This window comes from Triturus cristatus, chromosome 1_1 (genome assembly GCF_964204655.1).
Source record: "Triturus cristatus chromosome 1_1, aTriCri1.1, whole genome shotgun sequence".
Classification (NCBI taxonomy): Eukaryota; Metazoa; Chordata; class Amphibia; order Caudata; family Salamandridae; genus Triturus; species Triturus cristatus.
Window position 1 is genome coordinate 867,241,033 of NC_140579.1, and position 17,533 is coordinate 867,258,565.

Genomic DNA, 17,533 nt, shown 5'->3' on the forward strand with positions numbered 1-17,533 from the left:
AAGGGGTCGTGCTGAGGGTATGTTTAGGGTTTGGGGTATTGCAGTGGTGTTCGGGCAGTGTAGGGGGTCGTGCTGGGGGTAAATTTAGGGTTTAGGGTAGTGCAATGGTGTTCGGGTAGTGCAGGGCTTCGTGCTGGGGGTGATCATTTAGGGTTTAGGGCAGTGCAGTGGTGTTCGGGCAGTGTACGGGGTCGTGCTGGGGGTGGAGTTTTAGGGTTTAGGGCAGTGCAGTGGTGTTCGGGCAGTGTAGGGGGTCGTGCTGGGGTGGTGATTTAGGGTTTAGGGCAGTGCAGTGGTGTTCAGACAGTGTAGGGGGTCGTGCGGGGGCTGGTGTTTCAGGTTTTAGGGCAGTGCAGTGGTGTTCGGGCAGTGTAGAGGGTCATGCTGTGAGTATATTTAGGGTTTAGGGTAGTGCAGTGTTGTTCGGGCAGTGTAGGGGGTCGTTCTGGGGTAGATTTAGGGTTTAGGGTAGCGCAGTGGTGTTCGGGTAGTGTAGGGGGTCGTGCTGGGTTAGATTTAGGGTTTAGGGTAGTGCAGTGGTGTTCGGGCAGTTTAGGGGGTCGTGCTGGGGCTGGTGTTTGAGGCTTTAGGGCAGTGCAGTGGTGTTTGTGCAGTGTAGGGGGTCGTGCTGGGGCTGGTGTTTCAGTGTTTAGGGCAGTGCAGTGGCGTTCGGGAAATGTAGGGGGTCATGCTGAGGGTATGTTTAGGGTTAAGGGTATTGCAGTGGTCTTCGGGCAGTGTATGGGGTCATGCTGTTGGTAGATTTAGGGTTTAGGGTAGTGCACTTGTGTTCGGGTAGTGCAGGGCTTCGTGCTGGTTGTAGATTTAGGCTTTAGGGTAGTGCAGTGGTTTTTGGGTAGTGTAGGGAGTCGTGCTGGGGTAGTGTTTTAGGGTTTAGCGTAGTTCAGTGGTGTTTGGGTAGTGTAGGGGGTCATGCTGGGGATGGTGTTTCAGGGTTTAGGGCAGTGCAGTGGTGTTTGATCAGTGTAGGGGGTCGTGCTAGGGCTGGTGTTTCAGGGTATCGGGCAGTGCAGTGGTGTTCGGGCAATGTAAAGGGTCCTGCTGGGACAGGTGTTTCAGGGTTTACGGCAGTACAGTGATGTTCCGGCAGTGTAGGGGGTCGTGCTGGGGCTGTTGTTTCAGGGTTTAGGGCAGTGCAGTGGTGTTCGGGCAGTGTAGGGGGTCATGCTGGGGCTGGTCTTTCGGGGTTTAGGGCAGTGCAGTGGTGTTCGGGCAGTGTAGGGGGTCTTGCTGGGGCTGGTGTTTCAGGGTTTAGGGCAGAGCAGTGGTGATCGGGCAGTGTAGGGAGTTGTGCTGGGGGGGTGTTTTAGGGTTTATGGCAGTGCAGTGGTGTTCGGGCACTGTAGGGGATCATGCAGGGGGTGGTGTTTCAGGGTTTAGGACGGTGCAGTGGTGTTGGGGCAGTGTAGTGGGTCGTGCAGGGGGTGGTGTTTCAGGGTTTAGTGCAGTGGTGTTCGTGCAGTGTGGGGATTCTTGCTGGGGGTGGTGTTTCAGGGTTTAGGGCAGTGCAGTGGTGTTAAGACTGTGTAGGGGGTTGTGCTGTGGCTGGTGTTTCAGGGTTCAGTACAGTGCAGTGGTGTTCGGGCATTGTAGGGGCTCATGCTGGGGCTGGTGTTTCAGGGCTTAGGGCAGTACAGTGGTGTTATGGCAGTGTAGGGTGTCATGCTGGAGGTTGGTGTTTGAGGGCTTAGGGCAGTGCAGTGGTGTTCGGGCACTGTAAGGGGTCGTGCTGAGGGTATGTTTAGGGTTTAGGGTATTGCAGTGGTGTTCGGGCAGTGTAGGGGGTCATGCTGGGGGTAGATTTAGGGCTTAGGGTAGTGCACTGGTGTTAGGGTAGTGCAGGGCTTCGTGCTGAGGGTGGTGATTTAGGGTTTAGGGCAGTGCAGTGGTGTTTGGGCAGTGTAGGGGGTCGTGCTGGGGGTGGAGTTTTAGGGTTTAGGGAAGTGCAGTGGTGTTCGGGCAGTGTAGGGGGTTGTGCTGGGGTGGTGATTTAGGGTTTAGGGCAGTGCAGTGGTGTTCAGACAGTGTAGGGGGTCGTGCCGGGGCTGGTGTTTCAGGCTTTAGGGCAGTGCAGTGGTGTTCGGGCAGTGTAGGGGGTCGTGCTGGGGCTGGTGTTTCAGTGTTTAGGGCAGTGCAGTGGCGTTCGGGCAGTGTAGGGGGTCATGCTGAGGGTATGTTTACGGTTAAGGGTATTGCAGTGGTGTTCGGGCAGTGTAGGGGGCCGTGCTGGGGGTAGATTTAGGGTTTAGGGTAGTGCACTGGTGTTCGGGTAGTGTAGGGCTTCGTGCTGGGGGTAGATTTAGGCTTTAGGGTAGTGCAGTGGTTTTTGGGTAGTGTAGGGTGTCGTGCTGGGGGAGTGTTTTAGGGTTTAGCATAGTTCAGTGGTGTTTGAGTAGTGTAGTGGGACGTGCTGGGGATGGTGTTTCAGGGTTTAGGGCAGTGCAGTGGTGTTCGGGCAGTGCAGGCTGTCATGCTGGGACTGGTGTTTCAGGGTTTTGGGCAGTGCAGTGGTGTTCGGGCAGCGCAGGGTGTCGTGCTGGCACTGGTGTTTCAGGGTTTAGGGCAGTGCAGTGATTTTCGGGCAGTGTAGAGCATCGTGCTGGGACTGGTGTTTCAGGGTTTAGGGCAGTGTCGTGGTGTTCGTGAAGTGTAGGGGGTCGTGCTGGGGCAGGTGTTTCAGGGTTTAGGGCAGTACATTGGTGTTCGTGCAGTATAGGGGGTCGTGCTGGGGCTGGTGTTTCAGAGTTTAGGGCAGTGCACTGGTGTTCAGGCAGTGTAGGGGGTCGTGCTGGGGCTGGTGTTTCAGGGTTTAGGGCAGTTCAGTGTTGTTCGGGCAGTGTAGGGGGTCATGCTGGGGCTGGTGTTACAGGGCTTAGGGCAGTGCAGTGGTGTTCGGGCAGTGTAGGGGGTCGTGCTGAGGCTGGTGTTTCAGGGTCTAGGGCAGTGCAGTGGTGTTCAGGCAGTGTAGGGGGTCGTACTGGCGCTGGTGTTTCAGGGTTGAGGGCAGTGCTGTGGTGTTCAGGCTGTGTAGGGGGTCATGCTGGGGGTGGTGTTTTAGGGTTGGTGTTTCAGGGTTGAGGGCTGTGCAGTGGTGTTCGGGCAGAGTAGGGGGTTATGCTGGGGGTGGTGTTTTAGGGTTTAGGGCAGTGCAGTGGTGTTCGGGCAGTGTAGGCTTTGCGCAGGGCGTGGTGTTTCAGTGTTTAGTGCAGTGGTGTTTGGGAAGTGTAGGGCGTATTGCTGGGGTGGTGTTTCAGGGTTTATGGCAGTGCAGTGGTGTTCGGGCAATGTAGGGGTCTTGCTGGGGTGGTGTTTTAGGGTTTCGGGCAGTGCAGTGGTGTTCGGTCTGTGTAGGGGGTCTTGATGAGGTTGGTGTTTCAGGGTTTAGGGCAGTGCAGTGGTGTTTGAGCAGTGTAGGGGGTCGTGCTGGGGCTGGTGTTTCAGGGTATCGGGCAGTGGTGTTCGGGCAGGGTAGGGGGTCGTGCTGGGGCTGGTGTTTCAGGGTTTAGGGCAGTGCAGTGGTGTTCAGGCAATGTAAAGGGTCCTGCTGGGACAGGTGTTTCAGGGTTTAGGGCAGTGCAGTGATGTTCCGGCAGTGTAGGGGGTCATGCTGGGGCTGTTGTTTCAGGGTTTAGGGCAGTGCAGTGGTGTTCGGGCAGTGTAGGGGTCGTGCTGGGGCTGGTCTTTCAGGGTTTAGGGCAGTGCAGTGGTGTTCGGGCAGTGTAGGGGGTCGTGCTGGGGCTGGTGTTTCAGGGTTTAGGGCAGTGCAGTGGTGATCGGGCAGTGTAGGGAGTTGTGCTGGGGGGTGTTTTAGGGTTTATGGCAGTGCAGTGGTGTTCGGGCACTGTAGGGGGTCATGCTGGGGGTAGATTTAGGGTTTAGGGTAGTGCAGTGGTGTTCGGGCAGTTTAGGAGGTCGTGCTGGGGCTGGTGTTCCAGGGTTTAGGGCAGTGCAGTGGTGTTCGGGCAGTGTAGGTGTTGTGCTGGGGCTGGGGTTTTAGTGTTTAGGGCAGTGCAGTGGCGTTTGGGCAGTGTAGGGTTCATGCTGAGGGTATGTTTAGGGTTTAGGGTATTGCAGTGGTGTTCGGGCAGTGTAGGGGGTCGTGCTGGGGGTAGATTTAGGGTTTAGGGTAGTGCACTGGTGTTCAGGTAGTGCAGGGCTTCGTGCTGGGGTATATTTAGGCTTTAGGGTAGTGCAGTGGTTTTTGGGTAGTGTAGGGAGTCGTGCTGGGGGAGTGTTTTAGGGTTTAGGGTAGTTCAGTGGTGTTTGGTTAGTGTAGGGGGTTGTGCTGGGGATGGTGTTTCAGGGATTAGGGCAGTGCAGTGGTGTTCGGGCAGTGCAGGGTGTCGTGCTGGGACTGGTGTTTCAGGGTTTTGGGCAGTGCAGTGGTGTTCGGGCAGTGTAGTGCATCGTGCTGGGACTGGTGTTTCAGGGTTTTGGGCAATGCAGTGGTGTTCGGGCAGTGTAGTGCATCGTGCTGCGGCAGGTGTTTCAGGGTTTAGGGCAGTACATTGGTGTTCGTGCAGTGTGGGGGGTCATGCTGGGGCTGGTGTTTCGGGGTTTAGGGCAGTGCACTGGTGTTCGGGCAGTGTAGGGGGTCGTGCTGGGGCTGGTGTTTCAGGGTTTAGGGCAGTGCAGTGTTGTTCGGGCAGTTTAGGGGGTCATTTTGGGGCTGGTGTTACAGGGCTTAGGGCAGTGCAGTGGTGTTCGGGCAGTGTAGGGGGTCATGCTGAGGCTGGTGTTTCAGGTTTTAGGGCAGTGCAGTGGTGTTTGGGCAGTGTAGGGGGTCGTGCTGTGGCTGGTGTTTGAGGGTTGAGGGCAGTGCAGTGGTGTTAAGGCTGTGTTGGGGGTCGTGCTGGGGGTGGTGTTTTAGGGTTGGTGTTTCAGGGTTTAGGGCAGCGCAGTTGTGTTCGGACAATGTAGGGGGTCGTTCTGGGGCTAGTGTTTCTGGGATTAGGGCAGTGCAGTGGTGTACGGGAAGTGTAAGGGGTCGTGCTGGGGCTGGTGTTTCAGGGTTGAGGGCAGTGTAGTGGTGTTCGGGCAGTGTTGGGGGTCGTGCTGGGGTGGTGTTTCAGGGTTTACAGCAGTGCAGTGGTGTTCGGGCAGTGTAGGGGGCCGTGCTGGGGCGGTGTTTTAGGGTTTAGGGCAGTGCAGTGGTGGTCAGGCAGTGTAGGGGGTCTTGCTGGGGATGGTGTTTTAGGGTTTAGGGCATTACAGTGGTGTTTGTGCAGTGCAGGGGGTCATGCTGGGGCTGTTGTTTCAGGGTTTAGGGCAGTGCAGTGTTGTTCGGGCAGTGTAGGGTTCATGATGGGGCTGGTGTTACAGGGCTTAGGGCAGTGCAGTGGTGTTCGGGCAGTGTAGGGGGTCGTGCTGAGGCTGGTGTATCAGGGTTTAGGGCAGTGCAGTGGTGTTCGGGCAGTGTAGGGGGTCGTGCTGGCACTGGTGTTTCAGGATTGAGGGCAGTGCAGTGGTGTTTAGACTGTGTAGGGGGTCGTGCTGGGGGTGGTGTTTTAGGGTTTAGGGCAGTGCAGTGGTGTTCGGGCAGTGTAGGGGGTTTTGCAGGGGGTGGTGTTTCAGTGTTTAGTGCAGTGGTGTTCGGGAAGTGTAGGGCGTATTGCTGGGGTGGTGTTTCAGGTTTTATGGCAGTGCAGTGGTGTTTGGGCAGTGTAGGGGACTTGCTGGGGTGGTGTTTTAGGGTTGAGGGCAGTGCAGTGGTGTTCGGTCTGTGTAGGGGGTCTTGATGAGGTTGGTGTTTCAGGGTTTTTTGCAGTGCAGTGGTGTTTGATCAGTGTAGGCGGTCATGATGGGGCTGGTGTTTCAGGGTATCGGGCAGTGGTGTTCGGGCAGGGTAGGGGGTCGTGCTGGGGCTGGTGTTTCAGGGATTAGGGCAGTGCAGTGGTGTTTGGGCAGTGTAGGGGGTCACACTGGGGCTGGTTTTGCAGGGTTTAGGGCAGTGCAGTGGTGATCGGTCAGTGTAGGGAGTCGTGCAGGTTTTTTTTTTAGGGTTTACGGCAGTGCAGTGGTGTTTGGGCACTGTAGGGGGTCGTGCAGGGGGGGTGCTTCAGGGTTTAGGATGGTGCAGTGGTGTTGGGGCAGTGTAGTGGGTCGTGCAGGGGGTGGTGTTTCAGGGTTTAGTGCAGTGGTGTTCGGGCAGTGTAGTGATTCTTGCTGGGGGTGGTGATTCAGGGTTTAGGGCAGTGCAGTGGTGTTCGGACTGTGTAGTGGGTCGTGCTGGGGCTGGTGTTTCAGGGTTTAGTACAGTGCAGTGGTGTTCGGGCAGTGTAGGGGCTGATGCTGGGGCTGGTGTTTCAGGGCTCAGGGCAGTGCAGTGGTGTTCGGGCAGTGTAAGGGGTCGTGCTGGGGGTGATGTTTTAGGGTTTAGGGCAGTGCAGTGGTGTTCAGACAGTGTAGGCGGTCGTGCTGGGGCTGGTGTTTCAGTGATTAGGGCAGTGCAGTGGTGTTCGGGCAGTGTAGAGGGTCATGCTGAGAGTAGATTTAGGGTTTAGGGTAGTGCAGTGGTGTTCGGGCAGTGTAGGGGGTCGTGCTGGGGGTAGATTTAGGGTTTAGGGTAGTGCAGTGGTGTTCGGGTAGTGTAGGGGGTCGTGCTGGGTTAGATTTAGGGTTTAGGGTAGTGCAGTGGTGTTCGGGCAGTTTAGGGGGTCGTGCTGGGGCTGGTGTTTCAGGCTTTAGGGCAGTGAAGTGGTGTTCGGGCAGTGTAGGGGGTCATGCTGGGGCTGGTGTTTTAGTGTTTAGGGCAGTGCAGTGGCGTTCAAGCAGTGTAGCGGGTCATGCTGAGGGTATGTTTAGGGTTAAGGGTATTGCAGTGGTGTTCGGGCAGTGTAGGGGGTCGTGCTGGGGGTAGATTTAGGGTTTAGGGTAGTGCACTGGTGTTCGGGTAGTGCAGGGCTTCATGCTGGGGGTAGATTTAGGCTTTAGGGTAGTGCAGTGGTTTTTGGATAGTGTAGGGAGTCGTGCTGGGGGAGTGATTTAGGGTTTAGGGTAGTTCAGTGGTGTTTGGGTAATGTAGGGGGTGGTGCTGGGGATGGTGTTTCACGGTTTAGGGCAGTGCAGTGGTGTTCGGGCAGTGCAGGCTGTCGTGCTAGGACTGGTGTTTCAGGGTTTTGGGCAGTGCAGTGGTGTTCGAGCAGCGCAGGGTGTCATGCTGGGACTGGTGTTTCAGGGTTTATGGCAGTGCAGTGATTTTCGGGCAGTGTAGAGCATCGTGCTGGGACTGGTGTTTCAGGGTTTAGGGCAGTGTTGTGGTGTTCGTGAAGTGTAGGGGGTCGTGCTGGGGCAGGTGTTTCAGGGTTTAGGGCAGTACATTGGTGTTCGTGCAGTGTAGGAGGTAGTGCTGGGGGTGGTGATTTAGGGTTTAGGGCAGTGCAGTGGTGTTCAGACAGTGTAGGTGGTCGTGCTGGGGCTGGTGTTTCGGGGATCAGGGCAGTGCAGTGGTGTTCGGGCAGTGTAGAGGGTCATGCTGAGAGTAGATTTAGGGTTTAGGGTAGTGCAGTGGTGTTTGGGCAGTGTAGGGGGTCGTGCTGGGGGTAGATTTAGGGTTTAGGGAAGTGCAGTGGTGTTCGGGTAGTGTAGGGGGTCGTGCTAGGTTAGATTTAGGGTTTAGAGTAGTGCAGTGGTGTTCGGGCAGTTTAGGGGGTCGTGCTGAGGCTGGTGTTTCAGGCTTTAGGGCAGTGCAGTGGTGTTCGGGCAGTGTAGGGGGTCATGCTGGGGCTGGTGTTTCAGTGTTTAGGGCAGTGCAGTGGCATTCGGGCAGTGTAGCGGGTCATGCTGAGGGTATGTTTAGGGTTAAGGGTATTGCAGTGGTGTTCGGGCAGTGTAGGGGGTCGTGCTGGGGGTAGATTTAGGGTTTAGGGTAGTGCACTGGTGTTCGGGTAGTGCAGGGCTTCGTGCTGGGGGTAGATTTAGGCTTTAGGGTCGTGCAGTGGTTTTTGGGTAGTGTAGGGAGTCGTGCTGGGGGAGTGTTTTAGGGTTTAGGGTAGTTCAGTGGTGTTTGGGTAGTGTAGGGGGTCGTGCTGGGGATGGTGTTTCAGGGTTTAGGGCAGTGCAGTGGTGTTCGGGCAGTGCAGGCTGTCGTGCTGGGACTGGTGTTTCAGGGTTTTGGGCAGTGCAGTGGTGTTTGGGCAGCGCAGGGTGTCATGCTGGGACTGGTGTTTCAGGGTTTAGGGCAGTGCATTGATTTTCGGGCAGTGTAGAGCATCGTGCTGGGACTGGTGTTTCAGGGTTTAGGGCAGTGTTGTGGTGTTCATGAAGTGTAGGGGGTCGTGGTGGGGCAGGTGTTTCAGGGTTTAGGGCAGTACATTGGTGTTCATGCAGTGTAGGGGGTCGTGCTGGGGCTGGTGTTTCAGGGTTTAGGGCAGTGCACTGGTGTTCGGGCAGTGTAGGGGGTCGTGCTGTGGCTGGTGTTTCAGGGTTTAGGGCAGTGCAGTGTTGTTCGGGCAGTGTAGGGGGTCATGCTGGGGCTGGTGTTACAGGGCTTAGGGCAGTGCAGTGGTGTTCGGGCAGTGTAGGGGGTCATGCTGGGGCTGGTTATTCAGTGTTGAGGGCAGTGCAGTGGTGTTCAGACTGTGTAGGGGGTCGTGCTGGGGGTGGTGTTTTAGGGTTGGTGTTTCAGGGTTGAGGGCAGTGCAGTGGTATTCGGGCAGTGTAGAGGGTCATGCTGAGAGTAGATTTCGGGTTTAGGGTAGTGCAGTGGTGTTCGGGAAGTGTAGGGAGTCTTGCTGGGGTGGTGTTTTAGGGTTTAGGGCAGTGCAGTGGTTTCGGGCAGTGTAGGGGGTCTTGCTGGGGTGGTGTTTTAGGGTTTAGGGCAGTGCAGTGGTGTTTGGTCTGTGTAGGGGGTCTTGATGAGGTTGGTGTTTCAGGGTTTAGGGCAGTGCAGTGCAGTGCTGTTTGAGCAGTGCAGGGGGTCATGCTGGGGGTGGTGTTTCAGGGTATAGGGCAGTGCAGTGGTGTTCGGGCAGCGCAGGGTGTCATGCTGGGACTGGTGTTTCAGGGTGTAGGGCAGTGCAGTGATTTTCGGGCAGTGTAGAGCATTGTGCTGGGACTGGTATTTCAGGGTTTAGGGCAGTGTTGTGGTGTTCATGAAGTGTAGGGGGTCGTACTGGGGCAGGTGTTTCAGGGTTTAGGGCAGTTCACTGGTGTTCGGGCAGTGTAGGGGGTCGTGCTGGGGCTGGTGTTTCAGGGTTTAGGGCAGTGCAGTGTTGTTCGGGCAGTGTAGCGGGTCATGCTGGGGCTGGTGTTACAAGGCTTAGGGCAGTGCAGTGGTGTTCGGGCAGTGTAGGGGGTCGCGCTGAGGCTGGTGATTCAGGGTTTAGTTCAGTGCAGTGGTGTTTGGGCAGTGTAGGGGGTCATGCTGGGGCTGGTTATTCAGTGTTGAGGGCAGTGCAGTGGTGTTCAGACTGTGTAGGGGGTCGTGCTGGGGGTGGTGTTTTAGGGTTGGTGTTTCAGGGTTGAGGGCAGTGCAGTGGTGTTCGGGCAGTGTAGAGGGTCATGCTGAGAGTAGATTTAGGGTTTAGGGTAGTGCAGTGGTGTTTGGGAAGTGTAGGGCATATTGCTGGGGTGGTGTTTCAGGGTTTATGGCAGTGCAGTGGTTTCGGGCAGTGTAGGGGGTCTTGCTGGGATGGTGTTTTAGGGTTTAGGGCAGTGCAGTGGTGTTTGGTCTGTGTAGGGGGTCTTGATGAGGATCGGGCAGTGTAGGGGGTCGTGCTGGGGGTGGGGATTTAGGGCTTAGGGCAGTGCAGTGCTGTTTGAGCAGTGTAGGGGGTCATGCTGGGGGTGGTGTTTCAGGGTATAGGGCAGTGGTGTTAGGGGGTCATACTGGGGCTGGATTTTCAGGGTTTAGGGCAGTGCAGTGGTGTTCCGGCAATGTAAAGAGACCTGCTGGGACAGGTGTTTCAGGGTTTAGGGCAGCACAGTGATGTTCTGGCAGTGTAGGGGGTCGTGCTGGGGCTGTTGTTTCAGGGTTTAGGGCAGTGCAGTGGTGTTCGGGCGGTGTAGGGAGTCGTGCTGGGGCTGGTCTTTCAGGGTTTAGGGCAGTGCTGTGGTGTTCAGGCAGTGTAGGGGGTCGTGCTGGGGCTGGTGTTTCAGGGTTTACGGCAGAGCAGTGGTGTTCGGGCACTGTAGGGGGTCATGCAGGGAGTGGTGTTTCAGGGTTTAGGACAGTGCAGTGGTGTTGGGGCAGTGTAGTGGGTCGTGCAGGGGTTGGTGTTTCAGGGTTTAGTGCAGTGGTGTTCGGGCAGTGTAGGGGGTCGTGCTGTGGCTGGTGTTTCAGGGTTTAGGGCAGTGCAGTGTTGTTCGGGCAGTGTAGGGGGTCATGCTGGGGCTGGTGTTACAGGGCTTAGGGCAGTGCAGTGGTGTTCGGGCAGTGTAGGGGGTCATGCTGGGGCTGGTTATTCAGTGTTGAGGGCAGTGCAGTGGTGTTCAGACTGTGTAGGGGGTCGTGCTGGGGGTGGTGTTTTAGGGTTGGTGTTTCAGGGTTGAGGGCAGTGCAGTGGTATTCGGGCAGTGTAGAGGGTCATGCTGAGAGTAGATTTCGGGTTTAGGGTAGTGCAGTGGTGTTCGGGAAGTGTAGGGAGTCTTGCTGGGGTGGTGTTTTAGGGTTTAGGGCAGTGCAGTGGTTTCGGGCAGTGTAGGGGGTCTTGCTGGGGTGGTGTTTTAGGGTTTAGGGCAGTGCAGTGGTGTTTGGTCTGTGTAGGGGGTCTTGATGAGGTTGGTGTTTCAGGGTTTAGGGCAGTGCAGTGCAGTGCTGTATGAGCAGTGTAGGGGGTCATGCTGGGGGTGGTGTTTCAGGGTATAGGGCAGTGCAGTGGTGTTCGGGCAGCGCAGGGTGTCATGCTGGGACTGGTGTTTCAGGGTGTAGGGCAGTGCAGTGATTTTCGGGCAGTGTAGAGCATTGTGCTGGGACTGGTGTTTCAGGGTTTAGGGCAGTGTTGTGGTGTTCATGAAGTGTAGGGGGTCGTACTGGGGCAGGTGTTTCAGGGTTTAGGGCAGTTCACTGGTGTTCGGGCAGTGTAGGGGGTCGTGCTGGGGCTGGTGTTTCAGGGTTTAGGGCAGTGCAGTGTTGTTCGGGCAGTGTAGCGGGTCATGCTGGGGCTGGTGTTACAAGGCTTAGGGCAGTGCAGTGGTGTTCGGGCAGTGTAGGGGGTCGCGCTGAGGCTGGTGATTCAGGGTTTAGTTCAGTGCAGTGGTGTTTGGGCAGTGTAGGGGGTCATGCTGGGGCTGGTTATTCAGTGTTGAGGGCAGTGCAGTGGTGTTCAGACTGTGTAGGGGGTCGTGCTGGGGGTGGTGTTTTAGGGTTGGTGTTTCAGGGTTGAGGGCAGTGCAGTGGTGTTCGGGCAGTGTAGAGGGTCATGCTGAGAGTAGATTTAGGGTTTAGGGTAGTGCAGTGGTGTTTGGGAAGTGTAGGGCATATTGCTGGGGTGGTGTTTCAGGGTTTATGGCAGTGCAGTGGTTTCGGGCAGTGTAGGGGGTCTTGCTGGGATGGTGTTTTAGGGTTTAGGGCAGTGCAGTGGTGTTTGGTCTGTGTAGGGGGTCTTGATGAGGATCGGGCAGTGTAGGGGGTCATGCTGGGGGTGGGGATTTAGGGCTTAGGGCAGTGCAGTGCTGTTTGAGCAGTGTAGGGGGTCATGCTGGGGGTGGTGTTTCAGGGTATAGGGCAGTGGTGTTAGGGGGTCATACTGGGGCTGGATTTTCAGGGTTTAGGGAAGTGCAGTGGTGTTCCGGCAATGTAAAGAGACCTGCTGGGACAGGTGTTTCAGGGTTTAGGGCAGCACAGTGATGTTCTGGCAGTGTAGGGGGTCGTGCTGGGGCTGTTGTTTCAGGGTTTAGGGCAGTGCAGTGGTGTTCGGGCGGTGTAGGGAGTCGTGCTGGGGCTGGTCTTTCAGGGTTTAGGGCAGTGCTGTGGTGTTCAGGCAGTGTAGGGGGTCGTGCTGGGGCTGGTGTTTCAGGGTTTACGGCAGAGCAGTGGTGTTCGGGCACTGTAGGGGGTCATGCAGGGAGTGGTGTTTCAGGGTTTAGGACAGTGCAGTGGTGTTGGGGCAGTGTAGTGGGTCGTGCAGGGGTTGGTGTTTCAGGGTTTAGTGCAGTGGTGTTTGGGCAGTGTAGGGATTCTTGCTGGGGGTGGTGTTTCAGGGTTTAGGGCAGTGCAGTGGTGTTCGGGCTGTGTAGGGGGTCGTTCTGGTGCTGGTGTTTCAGGGTTTAGTACAGTGCAGTGGTGTTCGGGCAGTGTAGGGCCTCGTGCTGGGGCTGGTGTTTCAGGGCTTAGGACAGTACAGTGGTGTTCTGGCAGTGTAGGGTGTCGTGCTGGAGGTTGGTGTTTCAGGGCTTAGGGCAGTGCAGTGGTGTTCGGGCAGTGTAAGGGGTCGTGCGGTGGGTGGTGTTTTAGGGTTTAGGGCAGTGCAGTGGTGTTCGTGCAGTGTAGGGGGTCGTGCTGGGGTGGTGTTTTAGGGTTTAGGGCAGAGCAGTCGTGTTCGGGCAGTGTAGGGGGTCGTTCTGGGGGTGGTGATTTAGGGTTTAGAGCAGTGCAGTGGTGTTCGGGCAGTGTAGGGGGTCGTGCTGGGGGTGGTGTTTTAGGGTTTAGGGCAGTGCAGGGGTGTTCGGGCAGTGTAGGGGGTAGTGCTGGGGGTAGATTTAGGGTTTAGGGCAGTGCAGTGGTGATCGGGCAGTGTAGGGGGTCGTGCTGGGGCTGGTGTTTCAGTGTTTAGGGCAGTGCAGTGGCGTTCGGGCAGTGTAGGGGGTCATGCTGAGGGTATGTTTAGGGTTTTGGGTATTGCAGTGATGTTCGGGCAGTGTAGGGGGTCGTGCTGGGGGTAGATTTAGGGTTTGGGGTAGTGCACTGGTGTTCGGGTAGTGCAGGGCTTCGTGCTGGGGTAGATTTAGGCTTTAGGGTAGTGCAGTGGTTTTTGGGTAGTGTAGGGAGTCGTGCTGGGGGAGTGTTTTAGGGTTTAGGGTAGTTCAGTGGTGTTTGGGTAGTGTAGGGGGTCGATCTGGGGATGGTGTTTCAGGGTTTAGGGCAGTGCACTGCAGTGGTGTTCGGGCAGTGCAGGGTGTCGTGCTGGGACTGGTGTTTCAGGGTTTAGGGCAGTGCAGTGGTGTTCGGACAGTGTAGGGGGCCATGCTGGGGCTGGTGTTTCAGGATTTAGGTCAGTGCAGTGGTGTTCGGGCAGTGTGAGGGTCGTGCTGGGGCTGGTGTTTCAGGGTTTAGGGCAGTGCAGTTGTGTTTGGACAATGTAGGGGGTCGTTCTGTGGCTAGTGTTTCTGGGATTAGGGCAGTGCAGTGGTGTTCGGGCAGTGTAAGGGGTCGTGCTGGGGCTGGTGTTTCAGGGTTTAGGGCGGTGCAGTTGTATTCGGGCAGTGTAGGGGTCGTGCTGGGACTGGTGTTTAAGGGTTTAGTGCAGTGCAGTGGTGTTCGGGAAGTATAGGGGTCTTGCCGGGGTTGGTGTTTAATGGTTTAGGGCAGTGTAGGGGGTCGTGCTGGGGGTGGTGATTTAGGGTTTAGGCCAGTGCAATGGTGTTTAGACAGTGTAGGGGGTCGTGCTGGGGCTGCTGTTTCAGGGTTTAGGGCAGTGCAGTGGTGTTCGGGTAGTGTAGAGGGTCATGCTGAGAGTAGATTTAGGGTTTAGGGTAGTGCAGTGGTGTTCGGGCAGTGTAGGGGGTCGTGCTGGGGTAGATTTAGGGTTTAGGGTAGTGCAGTAGTGTTCGGGTAGTGTAGGGGGTCGTGCTGGGTTAGATTTAGGGTTTAGGGTAGTGCAGTGGTGTTCGGGCAGTGTAGGGGGTAGTGCTGGGTTAGATTTAGGTTTTAGGGTAGTGCAGTGGTGTTCGGGCAGTTTAGGGGGTCGTGCTGGGGCTGGTGTTTCAGGGTTTAGGACAGTGCAGTGGTGTTCGGGCAGTGTAGGGGTTCATGCTGGGGCTGGTCTTTCAGGGTTTAGGGCCATGCAGTGGTGTTGGGGCAGTGTAGTGGGTCGTGCAGGGGGTGGTGTTTCAGGGTTTCGTGCAGTGGTGTTCAGGCAGTGTAGGGATTCTTGCTGGGGGGGATGTTTCAGAGTTTAGGGCAGTGCAGTGGTGTTCGGACTGTGTAGGGGGTCGTGCTGGGGCTGGTGTTTCAGGGTTTAGTAAAGTGCAGTGGTGTTCGGGCAGTGTAGGGGCTTATGCTGGGGCTGGTGTTTCAGGGCTTAGGGCAGTACAGTGGTGTTCTGGCAGTGTAGGGTATCGTGCTGGAGGTTGGTGTTTCAGGGCTTAGGGCAGTGCAGTGGTGTTCGGGCAGTGTAAGGGGTCATGCTGGGGGTGGTGTTTTAGGGTTTAGGGTAGTGCAGTGGTGTTCGGGCAGTGTAGGGGGTCGTGCTGGGGGTGGCGTTTTAGGGTTTAGGGCAGTGCAGTGGTGTACGGGCAGTGTAGGGGGTCGTGCTGGGGGTGGTGATTTAGAGTTTAGGGCAGTGCAGTGGTGTTCAGACAGTGTAGGGGGTCGTGCTGGGGCTGATGTTTCAGGGTTTAGGTCAGTGCAGTGGTGTTCGGGCAAGGTAGAGGGTCATGCTGAGAGTAGATTTAGGGTTTAGGGTAGTGCAGTGGTGTTCGGGTAGTGTAGGGGGTCGTGCTGGGTTAGATTTAGGGTTTAGGGTAGTGCAGTGGATTTCGGGCAGTTTAGGGAGTCGTGCTAGGGCTGGTGTTTCAGGGTTTAGGGCAGTGCAGTGGTGTTGGGGCAGTGTAGGGGGTCGTGCTGGGGCTGGTGTTTCAGTGTTTAGGGCAGTGCAGTGGCGTTCGGGCAGTTTAGGGGGTCATGCTGAGGGTATGTTTAGGGTTTAGGGTATTGCAGTGGTGTTCGGGCAGTGTAGGGGGTCGTGCTGGGGGTAGATTTAGGGTTTAGGGTAGTGCAGTGGTGTTCGGGCAGTGTAGGGGGTCGTGCTGGGGGTAGATTTAGTGTTTAGGGTATTGCAGTAGTGTTCGGGTAGTGTAGGGGGTCGTGCTGGGTTAGACTTAGGGTTTAGAGTAGTGCAGTGGTTTTCGGGCAGTTTAGGGAGTCGTGCTGGGGCTGGTGTTTCAGGGTTTAGGGCAGTGCAGTGGTGTTCGGGCAGTGTAGGGGGTCATGCTGAGGGTATGTTTAGGGTATTGTAGTGGTGTTCGGGCAGTGTAGGGGGTCGTGCTGGGGGTAGATTTAGGGTTTAGGGTAGTGCACTGGTGTTCAGGTAGTGCAGGACTTCGTGCTGTGGTAGATTTAGGCTTTAGGGTAGTGCAATGGTTTTTGGGCAGTGTAGGGAGTTGTGCTGGGGGAGTGTTTTAGGGTTTAGGGTAGTTCAGTGGTGTTTGGGTAGTGTAGGGGGTCGTGCTGGGTATGGTGTTTCAGGGTTTAGGGCAGTGCAGTGGTGTTCGGGCAGTGCAGGGTGTCGTGCTGGGACTGGTGTTTCAGGGTTTAGGGCAGTACATTGGTGTTCGGGCAGTGTAGGGGGTCGTGCTGTGGCAGGTGTTTCAGGGTTTAGGGCAGTGCAACTGTGTAAGGGCAGTGTTGGGGGTCATCCTGGGGCTGGTGTTTCAGGGTTTAAGGCAGTGCAGTGGTGTTCGGACAGTGTAGGGGGCCATGCTGGGGCTGGTGTTTCAGGATTTAGGTCAGTGCAGTGGTGTTCGGGCAGTGTAAGGGTTGTGCCGGGGCTGGTTTTTCAGTGTTTAGGGCAGTGCAGTTGTGTTCGGACAATGTAGGGGGTCGTTCTGGGGCTAGTGTTTCTGGGATTAGGGCAGTGCAGTGGTATTCGGGCAGTGTAAGAGGTCGTGCTGGGGCTGGTGTTTCAGGGTTTAGGGCAGTGCAGTGGTGTTCGGGCAGTGTAGGGGGTCGTGCTGGGACTGGTGTTTAAGGGTTTAGTGCAGTGGTGTTCGGGAAGTATAGGGGTCTTGCTGGGGGTGGTGTTTAATAGTTTAGGGCAGTGGTGTTCGGGCAGTGTAGGGGGTCTTGCTGGGGTGGTGTTTTAGGGTTTAGGGCAGTGCAGTGGTGTTCAGGCAGTGTAGGGGGTCTTGCTGGGGATGGTGTTTTAGGGTTTAGGGCATTGCAGTGGTGTTCGTGCAGTGTAGGGTGTCGTGCTGGGGCTGGTGTTTCAGTGTTTAGGGCAGTGCACTGGTGTTCGGGCAGTGTAGGGGGTTGTGCTGGGGCTGGTGTTTCAGGGTTTAGGGCAGTGCAGTGTTGTTCAGGCAGTGTAGGAGGTCATGCTGGGGCTGGTGTTACAGGGCTTACGGCAGTGCAGTGGTGTTCGGGCAGTGTAGGGGGTCATGCTGAGGTTGGTGTTTCAGGGTTTAGGGCAGTGCAGTGGTGTTCGGGCAGTGTAGGGGGTCATGCTGGGGCTGGTGTTTCAGGGTTGAGGGCAGTGCAGTGGTGTTCAGGTTGTGTAGGGGGTCGTGCTGGGGGTGGTGTTTTAGGGTTGGTGTTTCAGGGTTGAGGGCAGTGCAGTGGTGTTCGGGCAGTTTAGGGGGTCATGCTGGGGGTGGTGTTTTAGGGCTTATGGTAGTGCAGTGGTGTTTGGGCAGTGTAGGGGGTCGTGCAGGGGCTGGTGTTTCACGGTTTAGGGCAGTGCAGTAGTGATCGGGCAGTGTAGGGGGTCGTGATGGGGGTGGTGTTTTAGGGTTTACGGCAGTGCAGTGGTATTCGGGCACTGTTGGGGGTCATGCAGGGGGTGGTGTTTCAGGGTTTAGGACACTGCAGTGGTGTTGGGGCAGTGTAGTGGGTCGTGCAGGGGGTGGTGTTTCAGGGTTTAGTGCAATGGTGTTTGGGCAGTGTGGGGATTCTTGCTGGGGGTGGTGTTTCAGGTTTTAGGGCAGTGCAGTGGTGTTTGGGCTGTGTAGGGGGTCGTGCTGGGGCTGGTGTTTCAGGGTTTAGTACAGTGCAGTTGTGTTCGGGCAGTGTAGGGGCTCGTGCTGGGGCTGGTGTTTCAGGGCTTAGGGCAGTACAGTGGTGTTCTGGCACTGTAGGGTGTCGTGCTGGATGTTGGTGTTTCAGGGCTTAGGGCAGTTCAGTGGTGTTCGGGCAGTGTAAGGGGTCGTGCTGGGGGTGGAGTTTTAGGGTTTAGTGCAGTGCAGTGGTGTTCGTGCAGTGTAGGAGGTCGTGCTGGCGTGGTGTTTTAGGGTTTAGGGCAGTGCAGTCGTGTTCTGGCAGTGTAGGGGGTCGTGCTGGGCGTGGTGTTTTAGGGTTTAGGGCAGTGCAGTGGTGTTCGGGCAGTGTCGGGGGTCATGCTGGGGGTGGTGATTTAGGGTTTAGGGCAGTGCAGTGGTGTTCGGACAGAGTAGGGGGTCATGCTGAGAGAAGATTTAGGGTTTAGAGTAGTGCAGTGGTGTTCGGGCAGTGTAGGGGGTCATGCTGGGGGTAGATTTAGGGTTTAGGGTAGTGCAGTGGTGTTCGGGCAGTGTAGGGGGTCATGCTGGGGGTAGATTTATGCTTTAGGGTAGTGCAGTGGTTTTTGGGTAGTGTCGGGAGTCGTTCTGGGGGAGTGTTTTAAGGTTTAGGGTAGTTCAGTGGTGTTTGGATAGTGTA